The 24,664-nt window shown below is 42.4% G+C and overlaps 1 protein-coding gene across 1 annotated transcript in view; it reads right to left on the reverse strand.

Moving 5' to 3' along the window:
- KCNB2 (potassium voltage-gated channel subfamily B member 2) overlaps positions 1-24,664 on the reverse strand; it is a 428,677-nt gene that overhangs the window by 32,694 nt on the left and 371,319 nt on the right. The window lies entirely within an intron of this gene.

The raw sequence follows: 24,664 nt of genomic DNA on the forward strand, positions 1-24,664 counted from the left end.
TATGCTTGGAAGGTGTATTCAAGAAATCTCTTCAGTAGGAAATGACTTGAGAATGATTATTTTTCCCTTTCCTTTGCCAGTGCCTGTCAATGCATGATAAAAAGCTAGAATGGGGCATCCGCATTCAGGCCCTGAAGGTCTTTTTGTTACACACTGAATCGGAGCATTGAAGCAAAATCAAATTTCTATAGGCAGGAAACGTTTTTAATTTTCTCTTCTATCCCCAAAAAGTCATGGCATACGTCACAGTGATCCGTATCTAGAACTTCTCTCAACCTGCTGTAACCTTGCTTTTGTCCCCGCTCTTCTACTGAAATTGTTGTCTCGGGGTCCCTGATCCTACTTGTCCCAGAATCCAGTGTCACCTTACAGCTCTTAGCTTTCTTGACCTATTGGTAGGATTTTACTCTACTGACTACTTCCTTTTCTGGAAATCTTCTCTTCCCTTGGTTTCCATGATGTTACTGTCCTCTCTTCATTTTTCTTTCACCTCCCTGACCTCCCAGTCTCCACTGTGTACATTCTTTCCATATCCCTTTAATGTTAGGGTTTTGTTCGTTTGTTTGTTTTTGCTTTTTAGGATCGCACTTGTGGCCTATGGAGGCTCCCAGGCTAGGGGTCAAATGGGAGCTGCAGCTGCTGGCCTACACCACAGCCACAGAAATGTGGGATCCGGGCCGCATCTGTGACCTACAACAGCTCATGGCAATGCTGGATCCTTAACCCACTGAGTGAGGCCAGGGATCGAACCCGCATCCTCATGGATACTAGTTGGGTTTGTTACTGATGAGCCACGACGGGAACTCCAGATGTTGGTGTTCTTTTATGCGTTCCTCTTCGTCATTTCTTCCAGTGAGGCCCAAGACCATCTCTACACTGGTGGTGCTCAATCTACATTTCCAGGGAAGACGATCCTGCTACACTGCACCAGCAGTAAGGCTTTATCAAGGCTGAGTGCTACCACCCACCCCTAAAGCTTTACGGAGGCTAAGCATTAGCTCAGTGATTTCTCCCAACATCCTATGAAGCAGTGAATATCATTATCCCAGTTTATGATGAAGAAACAGGTTTAGTATTCTCATGCCCAAGCTCACAAAGCTCACAAGTAACTTGAATCGAGGTTTTTGTCTGACTCAAGAGCCCAGGCTGCTGTGAACCATGCCAGCACATGAGCAGGAATCAACCAAAGCGATCACAAAGACCGTGGAAATCTCTGTCCTTGGGTCCAGATCTATTGACTCAACAGATAACTGAGTATTTCCCCTGGCTTGACCCATGGGTACTTTTTTTTGGCAGGGTATGCCCATGGCATGCGGAAGCTCCCAGGCCAGGGAGATTGAACCAGGACTACAGCAGTATAGCAGTGACCCCTTCACAGCAGTGATGATGACAGACACTTAGTCGCTAGGCCACCAGGGAACTCCTTCCATGGGTACTTTTTACCCAACAGACCTAAAAGTGAATTCATTATCTTTTTTTGTCACTTAAATCTATTCCTCTTCTGCTCACCTCTGCAACACATCGAAAGGCCCTATTGGCCCACAGTGATGTCAGCATCCTTGTCACCTTCTCATCTTCCTCCTCACTGGATCAGTCCCCAAAGCCTGACAAACTAACCTCTTAAATACCTCTCATGCCTGTTCATTACTCTCCACCCCTTCCGCTGCGCCCCAAGCACTGGCTACTATTATCTTGCCCACATGGATGCCTCCGCCTCAGAACTGTCTATCCTCCCGGTGCCCTGCCCCTCCTGAGTGTGTTGGTCACTCTGGAACCGATCAGCCATCCAAAATGAAAAGCCCATCTCCCATCACCCTCACCATAAAGCTCAGTTCCTGGTGGATTGCAAGGCACTATGTGGTCTTGTCCCCACTTAACTCTGCAGGCTCTGCATCACCTCCTGCCCCTTCTGTCTCCTCCACCACTTGCCTCCCCATCACACCTTAGAACTCGGCTCACTCTGTCTCACTCATCCTGTTCTCTCTTGGTTATGAGTCTGTGCGCACGCTGGTCCCTGTGCCTGCTATGCTCAACTATCCTCAACTGATGAACTCTTCTCCTCGGATGGGTCCCAGCTGAGATCACAGGTCCTCTGGGACCACGTGCCCTTGGGATCTGGTTGGGCCCTGCTCCATGGGCCCACAGCCCTCGGTGCCTTTCCTGTCAGCATACTTACCACACTGAGCTGCACATGCTCATTTGCCATTTTGCTCAGTAGTCCCTAAGCTTTGCAAGGACAGTGGCCACATCCATGACCCTCTTTCTCATCCTTCTATCCCTATGTCCTGAGCTATGGCCCGTGCTGAATAAATACTGGTTGGCTAACCATTTGTCTGAGTTAACCTGAAGTTTCAACCTTCCTGAGACTGAGAAATGGCCAGGAAGAAACAGCACATTGGCATTCTGCTGATATTGCCACGTGCATCAAGCCCAAGTTTGGATCAGCCCCTGGCTCAAGGAAATTTTTGCTGCATGGGTCCCCCTGGGTTATTACAAGCCAGGCCGTACTCCTCTCTATAGGAGCGGATCATCCTCTGGACGGTATTCCTTGCAAAGGTTATTAATCTCCCACGAAAGCATAGAGATGTCTGGATACTGTGACTCAGCCCTCTGCTCCTGCTGTTCTGCAGCTGTTGCCTTTGTATAAACCTCATTATCTGTGGCCTGGGCCACTGCAGCTCTTCCTGCCCCCCCTCCCCCTTTCCCAGGCTGCCCTCCATCCTGGCACCTCGGGGAGCTTCCGGAAATACTAACCTCATTGTTGTTGGCTTCTCATTGCCTCCAAGATAATGCTAAAACACTTAAGCCAAGCTGTTTATAATTTTGCTCCAAACCTATTTTTCCATACAGAACTATGCCTATTTACCTATAACATGCTATGAGCTCTTGGAAGGAAGAAACTAAGCTTCCTTCCTCAATCCATCCATTCATCACCCACCAATCAGTGTACCAGTTAATGGAGCATTGCTGTGTGCCAGGCACTGGTATAAACTGGTGAGCAAAATTAGACATGGTTCCTGTGCTCCAGTTGGGGAGACAGGCACTAGTAAAATAATCAATACATGAGTTTATTTATGAACCAATACATTCTGTAAAGAAAAGGTGAGGGTTCTCAACAGCAAAGAAGGCCGACCTAACCTGTGGGTCAAGGATGCTTCTCTGAGCAAAGGATGGTTCACAGAAAGGATGAGGAGGCATTGAGTGGATGCAGAATGAAAAGTTTATATGCCTTCACTGTCTGAAGCTCTCCTTCAGAGCACAGCGCAGAAGAGGAGCTCAGTAAATATTTGTTGAATGTTGGACTTCAAGGCCTCTTTAAAGAGCTAGAACTCAAAACCTCTGGCCAAGACAAGAATTACCAGACCCTTATCATCGCCCACCCACCTCACGGTAATGCCCCTCCCCCACCTTGAGCAACCTGGCTTAATCCTTCCTACGCTCTATTAGGAAAGGCATGTAGCCACTCCTCACCCCCTCTAGGGGCCTTATGTACCCCAACCAACCAGCAAGGTCAGCTAGTGTATCCTACGACCTCTTCTCTCTCCCTGGGCTATAAAAACAGACACAACTATGCGCCAGGAGTCAGCTCTCCCTGAGCATCAGGAAGTGGTTCCGCTGTGCTAGCAGCATCTTATCTCAATAAACTCTTCTTTGTTTTTGCCTCACTTTGCCGGAAATTCTTCTTTCAACTCACGTGCACAGACCACAACACTGAATGAATCAGGAATGGTGGGAAAAAACAAGTGGTACAGACAAGTCAGCTTAGGTCAGAATGTGCTAGAAGGAGATGAACACAGTCTCAGTTCAAATGGAGAATGATAGTTCCTGGACACATGTATACAAGTGCCAGTGTTTTGGAGGCTGGGGGAAAAATTAATTCTCTACTTCAATTCAAATAGAAAGGGGATGGAATCTAATATATTCCTTTTCACAGAAATGGAAAGGAATGAACTTTTCCACAGAAAAGAAACTCACGGACTTGGAGAACAGATTTGTGGTTGCCCAGGGAGAGGGGGAGGGAGGGGGATGGACAGTGAACCTGGGGTTAATAGATGCAAACTATTGCATTTGGAATGGATAAGCAGTGAGATCCTGCTGTACAGCACTGGGAACTATATCCAATCACTTGTGATGGAACATCATGGAAGATAATGTGAGAAAAAGAATGTATATGTATATATATGTGTGTGTGTGTGTGTGTGACTGGGTCACTTTGCTGTACAGTAGAAAACTGACACAACAGTGTAAACAAACTACAATAGAAAAAATAAAAATCATTAATTAAGAAAAAAGAAAAGGGGAAATGCTTTGGAAGTCAAATGTAAGAACTGATTAACTCTGGATGTAAACCTTATCACATAACATTCAGTGGATACCAAGGCTAAATAGGCTAAATGTTTAAATCTGTCCACTGGATTCACAGACAGCAGCAGGGCCAGCCTAGGCTCCCTTGAGTCTAAATTACTAAATATAGTGGCGTATAAGTGGAGAGGCACAGATGATTTCAGGACCTACCTCTGGCATAGTCTGATTCTGAAGCCTTTTAAACACAGCTTTGGTTTTCTACTTACAAACATTTTGTGTGTGTTCAGAGAATCCAAAACAGTCCCTGTACTCCTCTGGGTCAAATCCTTCTTTTAAATTTGCGTGAGGTCTCTAGGCAGGGACTTCAAGCAGGGTCTGCTCTGCTGGGCATGACTTGTGTCTTGGATTGACTTCATCTGCTCAATCTATCTTCCACTTTGCACAAACTACAGTTTTCTCTTAAAAAATAATTTTCAATAGTTTATGAGTATCATAATTTGGTTTTATTTATCAAGGATACTTCATGGTTGATTAATTCTTTGTAAATAAAAGTAGCAAGAAACACACACTTATCAGCATGTACCTATTTTTACTTCCAAGCAGACAAACATTGATTTGCTTCTCTGCTATTAATGGAAGTATTCTTACGGCAGTACTGATTGTACCACATCTTGGGTTAGAATATGAGAAGATACATCTTTGTAATCACAGACACCCACGGTCATAATTGCCCGCCTCGTCCTTCAAGGACAGGTAACATGAGGTCACAACTGGTAGTTCTGGTGGCAAAAGTGTGATATTTAAAATGGAAAACTCAACATTAATTAGAAAGCCATCAAATGACAAGGCAGTCTTTGCTGTCGGGAAAGATATATTTTAAAAAGTCAAAACATTGTGAGTCACTCTCTTACAATGCAAATCTCTATTTTGGCTTCACCTCGTTCATTTGCAAACCAACTTCTACTCTAAGAGAGGGAATGATTTTTACATAAAATCACCGAAGAAGCAGCTTTCTTTCACTATACTTTAAATTCTACAGAGTATCTTTTAAACTCTTTGGAAGCTACTGAATATTTTAGTTGTAAAGACACTGAAAGGAATACTTTCTCTAATTATAAATTATCGTTTTTAAGTTTGCGTAATCTTGAAGATTAATGGAGATGATCCAAATCTCTTCTTGGAAATGTTTTAGATACTACCTAGAGTCCTAAGATCTATAGGGGAGTAAAAAGCAAAAGATTCATTGGCTTCTTAAAATAGGAGGCTTAGGTTGTAAAAGGCTTAAAAAATTAAGGCATCAAAAATGAATGTTCTTTAGTGGAAAAGAAAGAGCAAAAGGCATAATGCCAAGTTCTCACTTTGCTTTGTGTTTTTTCTCCCCTAAAGTTTCTTTAAATACAGCGAATAGTTTTACTTACATGCAGAAAATGAAGCCTAAGATACTCATATGAAAGTGAAAAGGGCAGCTCCAGGGCTGCTGGACCTCTTAACAAAAGCATCAAGGGAAAGAGGAGAGAAAACTGAATAGCAGCTTGCTTGGTGGATGAGAAAGGTCTCCTTAAGGGTGAATCCTCTCTACTATAGGCAGTGGCCCCAAGGAATACTGCTTGCATCTCAAATAACTTATATTAATTCCCGATGATCTGGTGGCTTTTGGTGAGCACAGCATTCTGACTGCGTTCTGGACCAAGTTGAATAATCAGCTTCCCCAAGGTTCTTGGTGGGTTCTGGTGTGAAACAGGGCTGCTACCACAGATTTTAGGCATCGAAGGCCCTTTTACAAGAGGCAAGCCTGCCTCACACATAGAGGACGTGAAATGTTCTACTTCTGGATGATTAGTCAATGGCTTTGCAATACCTGTGCTTTTGTGGAACTGGAAGAAGATAATCACAGCAGAATATTGTGGTCCTCTGCTCTGACCAGTTCCTCTACACTGCAGAGGTATAATCAGTCTTTTTTTTTGACCATGGTATGCAGAAGTTCCAGAGCCAGGGATCAAACCAGGGCTACAGCAGTGACCCGAGCCACAGTAGTGACAAGTATGGATCCTTAACCTGATGAGCCACCAGGGAACTCCTCATCACTTTTCTTTTGCTGAGAGCCTTCTTCCTTATAAAAATGCCTTGCATCATTAAAATTCACTTAACTTTCTATTCTGCTTACAATTTTAGCACATAAATATTTCCCAAAGGTCCTGACTTTTATCCCTGTTTTTTGCAATTACATTTCCAGTGTCTTTCTTTAAGTCCCATGTGAATGGCTAAAATGAAGCATAGAACTGCAGGATCCTGTTAATTGAGAAGCTTTTAGGTGGCCAGTTTGGAGGGAGAAAAAGGAGAGGAAACTTGGAATGCAAGACTTGGAGTGCCTTGCATCAGTCTGCGGTGAGTTTTATAAATACTCTATTTTCTTCATTTTCACAGGCCAAGCTTAACTCATAGAAGTTTTTGAAAACCTTTCAAAGACATTGGCTCTCAAGCCATTTAAATGAATCATTTGATAGAACTGGAATCAGAAACCCATTGAAAGTGAGGTTGACACTTGGCAGGTGTGTCCTGATTAAAACACAATCAATCATGCATGGTTCTGCAGATCTTGTGAAAGAGTTCACCTATAGTTGCCCCCCATCCACCCATCCATCCATCCAACCATCCATCCTTCCTTCCTTCCATCCATCCTTTATTCTATCCATCTACCCATCACCCAGCCATTCACTCATCATCCAGCTATCCACCTACCCAGTGTTTATCTGTACAAGGTACAAGAAATACAAAAGTCAATAGGACAGTCCTGTCCCCTAGACATTATATTCTAGTGAGAAAAAAAGGAGGTAGAAAGGAAAGGATGGAGGAGAGAAGGAGGTAAAGTTTAAGAGGTGAGGGGAGGCATCTGAGCCAAAGATTATGATACAGTGTCATATATTTTCAAATACAAGTTCACATAAAGTGTTATGGCAGCACCAATAAAGAAGCCTTTTTTTTTTTTTAAATAACAAAGCTACTTAGAGGCAATCAGTTAAGCTAATCTAATTTGTATCTTAGTTTCTTTCTCCTGTCTAATTGAGAAAGAATTTTGTAATGTCTGAGATCAAAAAATGGGGAGAAATTATTATTGTACAGAAAGTAGACAATGCACTTTGGTTAACTGTATTGCAATGAGTCTAAAAGTCTCTCTATACATTTAAAAATAGCATTGTAGTTGCGTACCTTAGTAAGGCTATACTTACTTCTAAGCACATCAACATTGAACAAAAATAAGTGGCAATATAGCCAACTTCTGTACACAAAAGCAAATTATTTAGGTAAAAATAGAAAGAGCTGAAAATGGAAAAAAGATGGTATTAAGATAAAAAATGAGAAGTGGGAATATTCCAATTACTCTCTACTTCTCAACACCTTTAAAAAATAACCTAGAGGTCTATTTTGACCTTTACTACTCATATGGGATTTGGCCTGATTTGAACTGTGGTTATTTGTTTATATGTCCACATGGTTTTATCCCCTCTATAAGCGTGTAATTATCTTAAGGGCAAAGAGTCCTTATCCATCCAAATACTGCATAAAATCAAGTTTTTGTTATATAAAGAAGTATATATTCATATATATACCTGCAGCATATGGAAGTTCCCAGGCTAGAGGTTGAACCAGAGCTGCAACTGCTGACCTATACCACCAGATCTTAATCCAATAAGTGGGGACAGGGATCAAACCTACATCCTTATGGATACCAGTCAGTTTGCTACCACTGAGTCACAATGGAAACTCCAAGAAATATATTTTTCATTCTTAAGCCTATTTTAATAGAAAGGGAAACATGTATCATTTACCTGATCAAGATCGCAGAATCTGGCTTCACAGTCCTCTAGCTTTTAAGGGGAAGATCATCTTTTCAGAGACATGTGTCATTTACCTGATCAAGATCGCAGAATCTGGCTTCACAGTCCTCTAGCTTTTAAGGGGAAGATCATCTTTTCAGAGATACTCTTTGATTTAGGGTCATGGAATATCTGAGAGGTGTTTCCATCCTTTGGAATCTCATTCTGTGGCAAAAAACTGGCATGATTTCCCTTAACATAGTTTTAAAGGGGCAATTCAAGAGTTTCAATATTTGCCTTCAAAACAATTTGAAACCAAAATAATTTCCAATGAGATATATGAATATAACTAAAATTTTTACTTTCTGACTTACTTCAATGTTCATAGTCACAGTCACCTGGATTTTAGAGTTAGAAGCGAATGCATAGACTATTCCAAGCCATTTCTTCTGCAGAAAGAGAAGTCTTGCCAAAGGTCACAGACCACTAGCAACAATGTTGGCACTTTGCAAGACTCTGACTTCTCAATTTTTCCTTTATAGATCCTTTTACTATATATTTCTTCACATATGGAGAAAAATAAGATACAGGAAAAGAAATATGTCAATTTTCCTTATTAGTCAGCCATTAGGGACAAAATCACAGAACAAGTCAGTAACACTATTCCAAATGTGATATCATTAATATCCCTCAACCGTCTTATTTCCTAAAAGCTGATAAGTCTTTTCTACAGCAGCTGGGTTTTTCATGCATCTGTTCATTTAACAATTATATTATGAACTCAAGTTATATCTCAGGACATAGGCTCCATCAGAGTGAAAGAATAGTGGACCTTTCCCTCACAAATCAAATAATTTGGTCAACGCTAGTCCTATCCCAGGGAACTCCAATTTCCCTTCTAATGCCTTTGTGTCTAAGCTTCTCAGCCTTCTTAAGATCAGCTCCCGTCCAATTCCTCTGTCAACTCCCGTGGCCCCACAAGGACCCTGCTGTCACCTGGCACTGTCCTATATCTGAAATCTCAAACCTAAAATCCACACTCTGATCACAGCTTTGTGTCCATCTAGCTTTCTCATTATTCCCATGTTGGACTTCAAGGCCCCTTCAAGGAGATAAAACTCAAAACCTCTGGCCAAGACAAGAATATCAGACCCTTATCATCGCCCCACCTGTCTCACTATGGTGCCCCTTCCCCCACCTTGAGCAACCTGGCCTACTCCTTCCTATCTCCTGCTGAGAAAGGCATGTGGCTCACTCCTCATCCTTTTCCTATAGGGGCCTCCTATAGGCTGCCCCCAACCAACCAGCAAATGTAAGACCCCTCTGTCCCCAACTTATCAGCAGGTAAGCAGGTGTATCATGAGACTGATCTTCTCCTTGGGTTGTAAAAATAGACATGACCATGCACTAGATGTCGGCTCTCCCTACTGTCAGGAAGTCGTCCTGCTGTGCTTTCAGTGTCTCTTAACTTGGTAAACTCTTACTTTCCACATCTCCATGCCCAATAAACTCTTCTTTCTTTTCACCCTGATAGGAGTCCGGAAATTCTTCTTCCAAACCTGCAAGCACAGACCACAACACCCCACAACACCTATCGTTGACTCTTCATCATGGTCTTCTGTCCCTTAACTTCTTTCTCATTAGACCATTTTTAGCTTCCTTTCCTTCTCCATCCAGCCTGGAATCCATTCTCTTGACAAAAATTCCTTCAATTCCATCGATGCCCTGTCTATGCCACCCCAGCCCCCATTGTAGATGAAGCCAACCATTTGCATTTTTAAAGTCCTGTACTTCGTCCATGAACTACGGCTAGAGAAACTTGCTGTTCTCTCCTGACTGATGCTAGGAGAAACTCAAAGGCCAGAGTCTAGGCTGAATCTTCAAAACGGCTGATTAGTTCCGTTTTCACTTGCTACTCAGCTTCAGCTGTACAAGCACCTCCCTACTCCCCTTGAGGCACCAACTGCACACTTACCTCTAATGTGTGTCTCTAGTCACAGATGATGTGTTTTCTGCTGCAACACAAAACAGAAGCACAGAACTGGAGGCATCTCAAATTCCTACCCTGCTTCTCCAACAGAACATCATCTGCACTTGATTTTCACTGCTGATGGGGAATACAAAATGACCCAACCTCTATGGAATGGAATTTAGTAGCACCCGGAAAAAGCACAGATACCTTGAATCAGCAAACCCATTTCTAGGAATCTATCTGGAAGATAAAATGGTGAAAATACAAAGTGACCTAAGCACAAAGATATTAATTCTAACACCATAAGAAGAAAAGATTAGAAACAGCCCAAATGTCCTTCAGCACCCTACACAAAGGCACATCCACAATGGAGAACTGTGTAGCTATTTTTTTTTTTTTTTTTAAAGAGGAGACTATGATGGAGTGATCTTAGTCTTGCAGTAGAAAAAAGCAAAGTGTAGAAGAGGTTATAATATGCTACTTTTGGTGTAAAATAGGGGTTGAGGATAGGAACCTATGTACATTTTTGCTTATATTCTCAGAAAGAACAATGTGTGACTGTCTGGTTCTTTTTTATTTTTTTATTTTTATGGTCTCACCTGTAGGATGTGGAGGTTCCCAGGCTAGGGGTAGAATCAGAGCTGCAGCTGCAGGCCTACACCACAGTCACAGCAACACAGGATCCAAACCTTATCTGTGATCCACTATGCAGCTTGCAGCAATGCTGGATCCTTAATCCACTGAATGAGGCCAGGGATTGAGCCAGCATCCTCACAAAGACTATGTCGGGTTATTAACCTGCTGAGCCACAGTGGGAACTCCTCTTTTTTTTTTTTTTTTTTTTTTTTTTCTTTTAGTGCCTCACTTGCGGCATATGGAGGTTCCCAGGCTAGGGGTTGAATCGGAGCTATGGCTGCTGGCCTACATCACAGCCACAGCAACGCCAGATCCTTAACCCGCTGAGAAAAGCCAGGAATAAAACCTGCAACCTCATGTTGCTGGTTGGATTCATTTCACCTGCACCAAGACGGGAACTCCGGGAACTTCTCTTTTTTTAAAAAAACTTATTTTATTGAAGTAGGGTTGATTTACAAGGTTGTGCTAATGTCTGCTATATGGCAAAGTGAATCAGTTATATATACACACACATATTCTTTTCAATATTTTTCTATTATGGTTTATTACAGGTTGTTAAATATAGTTCCCTGTGATATACAGTAGGGCCTTGTGGTTTATCCATTCTACATATCATAGTTTGCACCTGCTAATCCCAAACTAATATTCTAGCCCTTCCCCCCACCCCTTCTTGGCAACCACATGTCTGGCTCTTATACACGGACACACGCCTGGATGCCCCCAGGGCAGGGTTCTGCCTTTTTCTGAAACTTGGCTACTGTTTCTGGCCGGTCACTTGCTAAAATGCATTCTCCTTGGCTAGTCTGCTGCATGCACCCTTCCCTCTGCATCACCAGAATTATCTTCTGGAGCGGGAGTCTGGGCCCTGCCCACCAGACTGCAGCTCTCTATCCTTGCTTGGCTGGCTCTCTGTATTCCCACAGCCCTTTCTGACCTATTGCTTTCAGACTAGAGCAATGCAAAGGGCAGAAACAATGAAATAAAGGACTTTTTTTTTTCTTGTACTTAAGCACAAAAGTCCTCAGTTAAAGCAATTGCCCTTCAGTTTGGGCAAATCACTTTCCTGGAGCAAAAAAAAGTAAATAAATAAATAAATAAAGTAAGGTGACAGGCTTTCACTTGGAGAAGTCTGTAAATTAAAGTGTAGAATAAATGGACCAGAAGCCAAGCTCATTGCTACCTATGAGAAAACCCCTTAGAATTCTATTGGCTTGGCACAGTCCTGGGTCTATAGTTAACATTCAGAAACTAGTTTATTGAATATTTGCGGAATCTAAAGAGTTTTTATAGAGTTGTCTGAAAAGTAATGTTCATGAACCCATGAAGAAGCAACCTTTTAAAATAAATGTCTAGGAAGTGCAGCAAAATTGGAAAGGAATGTGGAAAGGCGAGGGGGAACTTCTGGCTTTGCTTGATAAGAGCCCTGGCTTCATTTCAATACATTTGGTTAAGTATAGTGTTAAGCCGAGGTTGCTTTGGCCTCCATAATGCAGTCCAGGCAATAACTACTCCAGACACAATAAGGGGTCAGCTTTTCAACATCAATGGTATAATCCGTCAGGCACCTGAGTGGTTACAAAGACGCCTCCTTGATTCTTCTCTCCAAAGACGTGAATCCTTGTTAGACATGCAAATCCTCTTGAATTCCATAGAGAAATAAATCCCCATTTTAAAGGATGGTATTTGAAGTATGGAACAAAAAATAGATAAGACAGTTCCCAGAGTCCAAGGGCTGCTTTTAGAAAGCCCAGCGATCCTTAAAAATCTAGAGCTAGCAGAAGCCTTTGAAGTGCATAGGCTTTGTAACTGCCCAGGGCATCTTTATCTTTCTTTGGGGGATGGGATGGGGTGGGGTCTGTTACAGTCTCCAACACACACCAAGCCCTCCTACATCTGAGAAGAGGATACATCCAAGAAGTCAAAATTGTAAATAAAGAACACAGTATCTGGGTGAGAATTTCTTTTCCTGCTAGAATTTTAAATAGATTGCCAGTATTTTGGATTCATTTAAAAGTCATCTTGGAGTTCCCATCACGGGGCAGTGAGAACGAATCCAACTAGGAACCATGAGGTTGTGGGTTCAATCCCTGGCCTCGCTCAGTGGGTTAAGGATCCGGCATTGCCGTGAGCTGTGGTGTAGGTCACAGACTCAGCTTGGATCTGGTGTGGCTGTGGCTGTGGTGTAGGCTGGCAGCTGGAGCTCTGCGATTAGACCCGTACCGTGGGAACCTCCATATGCTGCTGGTATGGCCCTAAAAAAAAAATAGCCATCTTTCCTCCCCAAGCAATAATGCTTTCAAGGGTAAAATCAAGATAGTGCAAATGAGAGGGAGTGCTAGAAACAGGAATTTTGAATTAATGAATTTGGAACAAGTAGACAATCAATCTAATTGGGATCAAGCCTCAAGCTTTGGTTTTGCATAGCTGTGCAGTTCGGGTTAAGGAGCTAATTTTAAATGATTAGCCACTACTGTCTTTTAATCTGTCTTTTAAACAGATTCTTAAATAACACCCTTAATCTTGATCTATGATTACACATGCAAAATAAGGAGAGGGCTTTGAAATAGCCTGTGGATAATTCAAGCTGAAGAGGACTTATACTTCAAATATCTTGATAGGAGCAAAAGTTGTTCAGATAATTCCTTATATTCTCTATGAACCAGCTAAACTGAAAAAGTTAGCATTTGGAGGCTTGTTTTATTAGTATTACATCAAAGAGTGAAACGAATTAGATAATTTTCTTATTTTCACTTGATTTCTCTATTGTTTTATTAGTTTTCTATTATCTACAGGGTAAAATTCAACCAAAAATTTGAAGGCCACTGTATTCTAGGTATAAGGAATTATACCAAATTAATATGGTGTGGTCTGTGTCACAGTACAGGGACATCGAGAGGAAAGATCAAGGCAATTTTCTATACTGTAATGATGTAATAACAAAGTTCAGTCTGGAGTTCCCATCGTGGCGCAGTGGTTAACAAATCCGACTAGGAACCATGAGGTTTTGGGTTCGATCCCTGCCCTTGCTTAGTGGGTCGAGGATCTGGCGTTGCCGTGAGCTGTGATGTAGGCTGCAGACTCGGCTCGGATCCCGTGCTGCTGTGGCTCTGGCGCAGGCAGGTGGCTACAGCTCCGATTGGACCCCTAGCCTGGGAATCTCCATATGTGGCAGGAGCGGCCCTAGAAATGGCAAAAAGAAAAAAAAAAAAAAAAAAAAAAACAGTTCAGTCTGGAATTGTTTAGAATTTAGATTTTGCAATTACCTTACTTAAATTTATGCACATATAGGCTTAGCCATCGTCTATATTTTCCATTTAGCAAAGTCCAGAACAACAACAAAAATCATTAAAAAATGCCCAATAGGGATAAATAGATATTAACTACTAAAGGGAAAAGAAAGTTTTTGTCTCCAGGTCTGTATTGGGCTGACAAGATGAGGTTCTCTGAATGACTCACACCTTGGCTTTTTCTTTGTAGTGACAAGAGACTAGATCTAAAAGAACCCTCAATTAACATACCATGTTAAAATCAGTTCTTTGGAAAAAGTATCACAAAGAAAATTTCTGACTCTCTCCCTCTCTTTCTTTTTAAGGGGCTACACCTGTGGCATATGGAGGTTCCCATGGTAGGGGTCGAACCAGAGCTACAGCTGCTGGCCTATACAACAGCCACAGCAACACCAGATCTGAGCCTCGTCTGCAACCCACACCACAGCTCATGGAAACACCAGATCCTTAATCCACTGAGTGGGGCCAGGGATCGAACCTGCAACCTCATGGCTACCAGTCAGATTCCTTTCCGCTGCGCCACAACGGGAACTTCGAGAATTTCTGACTCTTAAATACGGTGTTCTCTTTTGACATATTTTCTGGATCACTGGAACTAGTGTATCTGATCTAATAATTTCATGCTCAGCAGTCTTATATTTTGCAGCTGACAGCATTAGACATATTAGGATGAACTTTAGAGACACAGGTGTCTGCACACATGTAGAAATGCAGAAGTTTCACGTGCAAGTGTGGAGATTCCTATCTAATTATGAATCTGAAAAGACTATTCTGCTCACCGTCTCAGCTATAATTAGAAAGTTTTATTTCATTCATGAAATATCATTTGGTGTTGACTTTGTGAAGGATTCTGTGCTTGCAGGTGGGTGGGCACAGAGGTGAAAGACATATGTTGCATCTGTCCTGAGGGAGCTGAAAATGTAAAGACAAGAGCTGAACCCACAGCAATTCCCAAAGCAAGGAATTCAGGTGATGATTTTCTTCCCAAACTGGCTTATATAAGAGACAACTGGAGACAGCGTCCACTTTCTGGAAGAGGCACTGGCTGAAACTTGTTATCTGAGTCAAGCTTATTAAATATCAATATCCAGGAGTGGCTCAGCAGAAACAAATCCTGTGTTGCTATGGCTGTGGTGGCTATGGTGTAGGCTCTGTTAGACCCCTAGCCTGGGAACTTCCATATGCTGCGAATGTGGCTTCACAAACAAACAAACAAACAAAAATCAATATCCACTTAGGAGGGTTTCCTGAGCTAACTTTCTCTTTGTCAGGAACATTCAGCAAAACAAAACTCTGCCAGAGTACACATTTTGCTTCCTCGTATTTCCTCTCAAAGACCCAAGGAAGTTTACAGAACTTTATTCCGGAAACTTGAAAATAAAAGCTCAAGGATATTATGCCCTGCTAATTTGATGAGCTATAAATGACAACTTAAATGGTTATGAAATATAGACTTTTAGAATTAGGAACAAAACCTACCTCCTAACCAGCATCTATATTAATTGGCCCAAATATGTTCAAACGCATACGGAAATCATCTCAAAGCACTCTGCACCCTATACGGATTTGGACAAGCTCCTGGTTATGAGTGTTGGCTCTAAAGATGTTAAGAGGGTTGCTCTGTCTTACCTTCTGCAAAAGGTTTTCTATTATAGGTTTTCAGGATCAAGATTCATCTCCTCTATGAACCCCTTAGCCTGTGAATCTGTATTTATCTCTCTTACCTTTACCCCTTGCACTTTCCACCTTATTCCACAATGTGAAGCTTTATTCTACTGTATTACTTGCCTATTGCTGCTGTTAACAATTTACCTCCACCTTAAAAAACACAAATTTATATCTGAAGGTTCTATCTTTCAGAAGTTAGACGTGGGTCTCACTGAGCTAATCTCAAAGTGTGTTGACAGCACTGTGTTCCTTTTAGGAGGGACAGTCCATTTCTTTGCTGTTTCCAGGTTCTCAAGGTCACTGGCATTTCTTGGGTCTCAATGGCTCCTGCCTCCATCCTCTAAATCAGCAAGGTTGCATCTCTCTGCAGCTTTCGTGTATTGTCACATCTTCCTATGACTTTCCTTTGACTTCCTCTACTTTTAAGGACCCAGTGATTACATAGGGCCCACGTAGATTATCCAGGATAATCTCCCTATTTTAAGGTCCGCTGATTAGCAACTTTAATTCCATTTGCAACTGTATTCCCTTGTTGCCATACAAGTAACATGTTGATATACTCTAGGGATCAGGACACTGGCATCCTTGGAGGGTCCTTAGTCTGCCTTCCATATCACAGAAGGCTAATAAGTATCATTCTGTAGTCACTGATTCTTTCATGATGGTTGATCCATTTCCCAACCACTTTTTAAGGGCCTGATGGGCAAGGCCCAGAGGATTTTAGGAGGATGTATGACCTCAGTCCTTGCAGGTAAGAGATCTAGCAAAACAAAACATGAAAATGCTCACCTGAATATTTACAGTGCTTCTCAAACATTTCTCCCTTAACTCAAGGCTCTATCCATACTATCATGCCTGTGTCCTGAGTGCCCAGATGCTCTAAAATAGGCAATACAAACCTGTTTTAAAGTCAAATTTAAGTTCCTGAGAAAGAGGCAGGATTTCCTGAACGTAGGAAAGGGATGGAGACCTGACTGAATCACAGGTAAGGGTCTTGGCAAATGGAGTTTAGATGAAATATCTAAACAAGATGAATTGACAAGGGTGCTGCTGCCATGGGTACCTCCAGAGAGAGGTCCTTGAAAAGTCTGATGAAGGTGTCCAAGTATGGCCTCTTTGGGGTTACGCTGTAAGGGGACAAGTGAAGGGAGGAGGTGATGTGACCCCATGCAGTTTGATCTAATCAACAGGTAACTCATTCCTTTTTTTGTTCTAAGAATTAATGCATAGTTGCATTTCTAACCTGGACATTTAAAACATTAAAAATGAAAATCTGGAGTTACCCCTGTGGTGCAACGGGTTAAGAATCTGACTGCAGAGGCTCAGGTCGTTGCAGACGGATGGATTCGATCCCTGGCCCAGCACAGTGGGTTATAAGGATCCTGTGTGGTCACAGCGGCACCATAGATTGCAGCTGCAGCTTGGATTCAATGCCTGGCCTGGGAAGGTCCATATGTCGTGGAGATGGGGGAGGACATAAAATAAAATAAACAAAACGAATGTAAATCAGATCATACTCTTTCCCTTGAAGCCCTCCAATGGCTTCCTCTCACACTGAGAATAAAAGGAAAATTCCTTCCCCGGGTCTGTAAGGCCCACGTGGCCTTGCCCTTCCTCTCTTTGACCTCATTTCCTCCTTTGCTGTTCACCTTGACCACAGACCTCTTGCCAAGCTCTTTCCCCTTTTGGCATCTTTGCTTATCTCTACACCTGCAATGCTTCTCCTGCCCATTGTTGCACTGCCAGCTCCTTCTTCATGCCTACCTACTTCCACTCCTTATTTCAATTTCTGGCATTGCATTTATTCTCTGAGATGTATTAATTGTGGGTGGCATGAAAGAACGAACAATCGGGTTTATACATGACTGTTTTTTTCATGTTTTCTCTCTTTCTTTTTAACCATTTTTAAAATTGAAGTATAGTTAATTTACAATGTTGCGTTAGTTTCAGGTGTACAGCAAAGTGATTCAGATTCGGCTTTTTAGGGCCGAACCTGTGGCATATCAAATCAGAGGGGGTCAAGTCAGAGCTGCAGCTGCCGGCCTACACTACAGCCACAGCAATGTGGGATCTGAGCCACATCTGCAACCTACACCACAGCTCATGGCAACACTGGATCCTTAACCCACTGAGCGAGGCCAGGGATCCAACCCACATCCTCATGGATCTAAGTCGGGTTCATTAACCACTGAGCCACGAAGGGAACTCCATATGTATTTATATATACATATATATATTTTTTCAGATTCTTTTCCATTGTAAGTTAATATAAAATATTAAATATAGTGCCCTATACTATACAGTAGGTCCTTGTTGTTGATCTATTTTATATATAATAGTGTGTATATATACATGACTTCATTAATTTATCAATTGGATTGGCACACCCCTGAGTTCAAAACTGATTTTACACTGTTGCAGAATTTACTCTGCTCTCCGTGAACATATCGCTATCCATACAGCAAGCCACCTCAATCAAATTATTTGGCATTTAAAGAAAAATTTAAGGTGTGTTTCTTTTGTTAAAAGTTTGTGTATAGTTGGAGTTCCCATTGTGTCTCAGCGGTTAACAAACCTGACTGATATCCATGAGGACATGGGTTCAATCCCTAGCCTCGCTCAGTGGGTTAAGAATCTGGCGTTGCCCTGAGCTGTGGTGTAGGTCGAAGACACAGCTTGGATCCGGAGATGCCATGGCTGTGGTGTAGACCGGCAGCTGTAGCTCTGATTGGACCCTTAAGCTGGGACCCTCCATATGCTGAGAGTGAGGCCCTAAAAAAGACAAAAGGCAAAAAAAGTTTATGTGTAGTTGATTTACAATATTATATTAGTTTCAGATGTACTGTGTTGTGATTCAGAATTTTTACACATTATAGTCTGTTAAAAGTTATTACAAGATAATGGCTCTAATTCCCTGTGCTATAGAATATGTCCTTGTTACTTAACTATTTTGTACATAACAGTTTGTATCTCTTAATCCCAAATACCTAATTTACCCTCCCCTCTTTCCTCTGCTCTCTGGGAACTACTACAAACTATTTGGTTTTTAAGTTTGTATAGCAATAAACATCTGGATCAAAAAAAGCTAGACATTTTGGTGTTGTGTAGTACACCATGCCTGGAACCTTTTTCCCTGTGCTACCTGCTAAATGGCCAAAAAAACAGGCGAGATAAAAATCTGACAAACTGCTTTTTAGTCTTGTTTCAACTAATTTTGATAAGCAATATACACAAAGATTGAATAAAATGATGAATATATAAAAAACACTTTGCACAGCTCATTTAGTGCTATTGTTATTTTGTGAGAGGTATTATGATGAAGTCTTAAATCTGAATTGTGCTGACTAATATCGTGGGCTTTATATTAGTCTAAAATAGACAGAAGTCCTTGAAGTGCAAGTATAGCATCTAAAAGCATGAAATGCATGAAAGCACACAATAATGCACTCAACAGAGTTGGAAAGAAAAAATCAAAGATGTATTTTTTGCCCCACGCTGGAATGGAAAATAAATTTCGTGTAATAGGACTTGGGACACGAAATGTATTTATCATGCCCAGAGAACAAACTGATGAGTGTGAATTTTTTTTTAATAAGCAGAATAAATGTCAGGGCAGATAAATCTGTCACAAAAGCAAACAGAATCTCTTCATAAATAGCAAATCACACTGAGCTATGGCCATCTTGTTTTTTTGTCAACTTGCATAAACCTTCTTCCTTTTATCAGGTCTCAGATCTAAATCACACACATCCATCATCCTAAGGTCAAACCGAATTTTCTGGCTGTGCAGTAGACCAGGACAAAATCATTAAAGATCTCTGAGAGTTGATCAGCTGGTACTGCAAAGCTCATAGTTTCAGAAGCAAAATGTTATCATGGCCATTTCCTTAAGCATATTGCTGCCTTTAAAGATTATTTTGCATACTTGTTTGAACAGTATTTTAATTTAATTTACAACCTAATGGCTTTGTGTCCAGAGCTATCAGATGCCAGACAAATTTTCAAAGGCAACATTTTTCATAGGGGATTGAGACAAAAAAAAAAAAAAAAGAATGAGTGAGATGTCATATTAGGATATAAAGAGGTATAGGAAAAGGAAGAGGGCCTAGGCTGGGAAGTTGTACATGGGTTCAAATCCTGCCTCAGCCACCTTGCAGGCACATAAGTCTTGGGAATTAGAGCCATTATCTTGTAATAACTTTTAACAGACTATAATGTGTAAAAATTCTGAATCACAACACAGTACATCTGAAACTGATATAATATTGTAAATCAACTACACATGAACTTTTTTTGTCTTTTGTCTTTTTTAGGGCCTCACTCAGCATATGGAGGGTCCCAGCTTAAGGGTCCAATCAGAGCTACAGCTGCCAGTGTACACCACAGCCATGGCATCTCGGGATCCAAGCTGTGTCTTCGACCTACACCACAGCTCAGGGCAACGCCAGATTCTTAACCCACTGAGCGAGGCCAGGGATTTTTTTTTTTTTTTTTTTTTAAGGGCCAAATCTGCAGGCACATGGAAGTTCCCAGGCTAGGGCTCAAATTGGAGTGGTAACCACCAGACTTGGGAATTGGAGTGGTAACCACCAGACTATCCACAGCCACAGCAACGTGAGATCTGAGCCACATGTGCAACCTATATCACAGCTCAAGGCAATGCCAGATCCTAACCTACAGATCAAGGCCAGGGATCGAACTCGCATCCTCATGGATACTAGTTGGATTTGTTACAGCTGAGCCACAACAGAACTCCCTATGCAAGCTTTTGGAACCTCAGTTTTTCCATCTAATTAAATGGGGATGATCTGCTGACTTTTCAGGCTGGTGGGGGTTCAATGAGGTGATTTATATGAAACACATGACATGTGCCTGGTACCCAGCTTATGACCCCAGATTAACTCAGAAGATTCAGTTTACCTGTGTAGAAAAAAAAGAAAAAAGAAAGAAAAGGAAAAGAAAGAAAAAGAAAAGAAAGAAAAAAAGAAGAGAGAAAAGGATAAAGTAGGCTTAGATATTTACTGAAGATATTTTTGACTTGCAAGGAGCGATGCCTCTTCAGGAAGCATCTTGTTTTTGCAGCCGCTCCCGATGATGTGGGGCCCTGTCCTGTGTCATTGCTCCAGGAAACCCTTTCCACACACCCAGCCGTTCTTGTCTCTCCCTCTCCCTTCAGATTAGGGAAGAGCCATGAGTGTCCTGCTCTCCCAGACTCATATATGAGAGCCCAAAAGTAGAAAAATACAGATTTTGAATGGTCTGCAGTGGGACAGAAGTTTAGGATGGGCAACCTAATAAAGCTTAGGGAGCACCTGCCGACTTCCTGCCTGCTGGTGTCCTCAAGGGCACTGACAATGGACTGGAGCAAACCTGAGGGTATGGTACTTTTTTGTGTGTGTCTTTTCTAGGGCCGCACCCGTGGCATATGGAGGTTCCCAGGCTAGGGGTCTAATCAGAGCTGTAGCCGCCAGCCTATGCCAGAGCCACAGCAAGACAAGATCCGAACCGCATTTATGACCTACAACCACAGCTCACGGCAATGCCAGATCCTTAACCCACTGAGCGGGCCAGGGATCGAACCCGCAACCTCATGGGTCCTTGTCGGATTCATTAACCACTGCGCCACGACAGGAACTCCGAGGGTATGGTACTGACGGCACTGACTTTACCCTCATCTTTTAACCTACCTCCTCTTTCAAGCTACTCTGGCTTCTCAGATCTGGGACCACATCTACAGATTGAGCTGCCAGTCTCCCAAATTCTTTCCTTTCCATTCGGAGCCAATCAAAACTCCCATTGGACCAGTCATCCATTACAAGGATGACATCTGATTAAATTTGTTCACACAAAGGAAAAATGGTTGAGAGTGAATGTGATATGTCTCTTCCTGAGCGCTTCCATTCTTTACAAGGAAAACATCCCTAGGTACTTTTGGCCTGAGCATTCCTTTAGATGAGGCTGAAATGTCACCTCTGTCTGGACCATGGCTAGCTTTAGTTAAATCTCAGAACATTGTTCCACAATACAAAGATCTCTGAATTAGGAATGAATGGTTAATGAAATCATCCATTCAATCAGCCACTTATTCATCAAAGTGCATGTCTGCATTTTAGGTGTTACATGTAAGCACTGAAGTGGATTTTATAAATCTTATTATAAATCTTATAGATCCCGGCTTACTCTAATTTTTAGCCTTGGTTTACTTTTTTCTTTTTGGTTGCACCCTTGGCATGTGAAGTTCCCAAGCAAGGGACTGAACTCAGGCTATAGCAGTGACCTGAGCCATAGCAGTGACAACTCGTATAATTAACTTGCTGCACCACAAAAGAACTCCCTAGCTTTGGTTTTCTTGACACACATCACGGAAAGGAGGTGGGTCTTTTACAATCTAAGCTGGGTCGCTACCATTTCTGAGAACTGCCTCATATGAACTCTGCCCATTAATAATTCTGTTCGCATATCCTTTTGCTGCTAAGCTTCCTCCTTTCCAACCCTGCTACATAAGCATGTATGATAATTTTTACAACAGTGATGGGACTTCATGCAGGAACTCGGCAACTCCCCTGTAACCAACCTTCACATTTATGTTGCGACTATCCTGCAAAGGTAAATAGTAAACAGCACCACCTCCAGCTCTGTACCTTGAATCTGTTTCTGACTTTGCTGCCTCGTGATGACATCTGGCCACAAACGTCACAGTGCCAAGAAAACAAACCTTATTTTACATGAAAAATACACAAGAAGCATGTAGTTTTTTTTTTTTTTTTTTTTTTTTTTTTTTTTTTTTTTTTTTTGTCTTTTGCCATTTCTTGGGCTGCTCCCTCGGCATATGGAGGTTCCCAGGCTAGGGGTTGAATCGGAGCTGTAGCCGCCAGCCTACACCAGAGCCATAGCAACGCAGGATCCGAGCCGCGTCTGCAACCTACGTCACAGCTCATGGCAACGACGGATCGTCGACCCATTGAGCAAGGCCAGGGATCGAGCCCACAACCTCATGGTTCCTAGTCGGATTCGTTAACCACTAAGCCACGATGGGAACTCCCAGCAGCATGTAGTTTTACAACCACTAAGATTTTTGCATCAATGTGGGAAATTGGTATCCCATTTCTTTCTTGTTTTTTGTTTTTTTGTCTTTTTAGGGTGGCACTCGAGGCATACGGAAGTTCCCAGGCTAGGGGTTGAATCAGAGCTGCAGCCACTGGCCTACACCACAGCCACAGCAGCTCAGGATCTGAGCCTCGTCTTCGACCTACACCACAGCTCACAGCAACGCCCACTTAACCCACTGAGCGAGGCCAGGGATGGAACCTGCATCCTCATGGATACTAGTCAGATTCATTTCCACTGAGCCATGACGGGAACTCCTAGTATTCCATTCCAATAGTATTTATGTGAGATACTTTAGCCTGACATGATTAGACCTGAGGGTGGGGACAACTCTGGTCATTGTTCCTAAAGAGTCAGCCTCCCCCTGCATTGGCCCTGAGGACAAGGGGGTTTGTGCCCTGAGCCTCATGATGGGAGAGCTATGCTTGAGGATCCTCCAGGGTAATCCTAAAATGCGCTTAATGAGTCACCATTGCTGAAAGTTAATTTTCTGCCAACAGACTGCAATCTACACTAAAGAGGCTAAATGTAAGTCCACAAAAATGGGGCTACTCCCAGCATTGTTGTTGCTCATTGTTCATGGGCAAAGCAGTGAAAGGAGAGAAATGTAATGGAAAGAACATGGACTGTGAGGTCAGAGGTGGTTCCTTCCATTCTTAAGATCTGGTATTGGCACCATGGAACTTCTCTGGCCCTCAATGATCTCATCTGGAAAATGGGGTTGTGGTGATGGTTAAATAATATAATGCCCCAGTCGAGAGCAGGTACTCCGAGTTCATGCATATTCGTTATTTCCTGCACAAATTTGGGCCTGTGACTCCTGTGGTGACTGGAGGAAAGAGATATGGTAGGTGGCTTTCAGGGTGGTGCGATGGGACTGGGGAGGGGACCCGAGGTTCACAGATAGGAGGAGCACTGGATTGGTGGGCTGAGACATACTGGTTCTGAGGTCTGTTTCTGCCTCACCCCACTCTATACCTGTTACAAGACATGTTTCTTTGAAAACTCCATCTTGTCCTTCTTTACTTTATCCCATCTTCTTGTCTTATTTTATCCCATCTTCCTGCTTTGAAAAACAGTCACAGTACTGGTAAATGACTTAAGCTTAAGAACAAAGACCTAAAGGCATAAGTGACTTAAGCTTAAGAACTGTTATGTGCCTAGAGGTCAGAGTAAGAGCTTAACCCTTTACCACCTAAGTGGCTTTTTAAATAGTAAAAGAACTTATATAATAGTAAACAAACCCTGTATCATCCACCCATAGCCACTCCTCACTTGATCTCATCTAAAGAGCACAATAAAAGCAGTGTGGTTTCTTGAGGCAGGGCGCTCTTGGTCCCTGAGACCTGAGTCCCCTGCTCCCACCTCTACTTAAGATAAATGTCTCTGTGTCTTGTTTTATTTTAACCTTTTTTCCTTAAGTTCCACAGCACCCGTTCTTCAGCCCCATCCTGCTGAGCTGGCCCCGGCATATACCTTCCTCTATTTAAGCACGGTCGTGTTGGAGTTCCTGTCGTGGCTCAGCAATAACAAACCTGACTAGGATCCATGAGGATGCAGGCTAAGCCCTGGCCTTGCTCAGTGGGTTAAGAATCCGGTGCAACATAGCTCACAGATGCTACTCAGATCCCGCATTGCTGTGGCTGTGGTGTAGGCCGGTGGCTACAGCTCCAGTCTGACCCCTGGCCTGGGAACTTGCATATGCCATGGGTATGGCCCTAAAAAGCAAAAAAAAACCCTCCAAAAAGACATGGTCATGTCTATTGTGATTGCCACTGTCTCTGCCTCTCCACTAGTGCTGAAGCTTCTTCAAAGCCTTGTTTTATCTCTGCAGTCTCAGTGCCTGGCACTGTTGGGAGAATGAATAAAATGCC

The sequence above is a fragment of the Sus scrofa genome, chromosome 4 (genome assembly GCF_054392235.1).
Source record: "Sus scrofa isolate SSC_HxYL_T2T_F1_AM1 chromosome 4, Sscrofa_HxYL_maternal_Yorkshire_Landrace_v2.0, whole genome shotgun sequence".
Lineage (NCBI taxonomy): Eukaryota > Metazoa > Chordata > Mammalia > Artiodactyla > Suidae > Sus > Sus scrofa.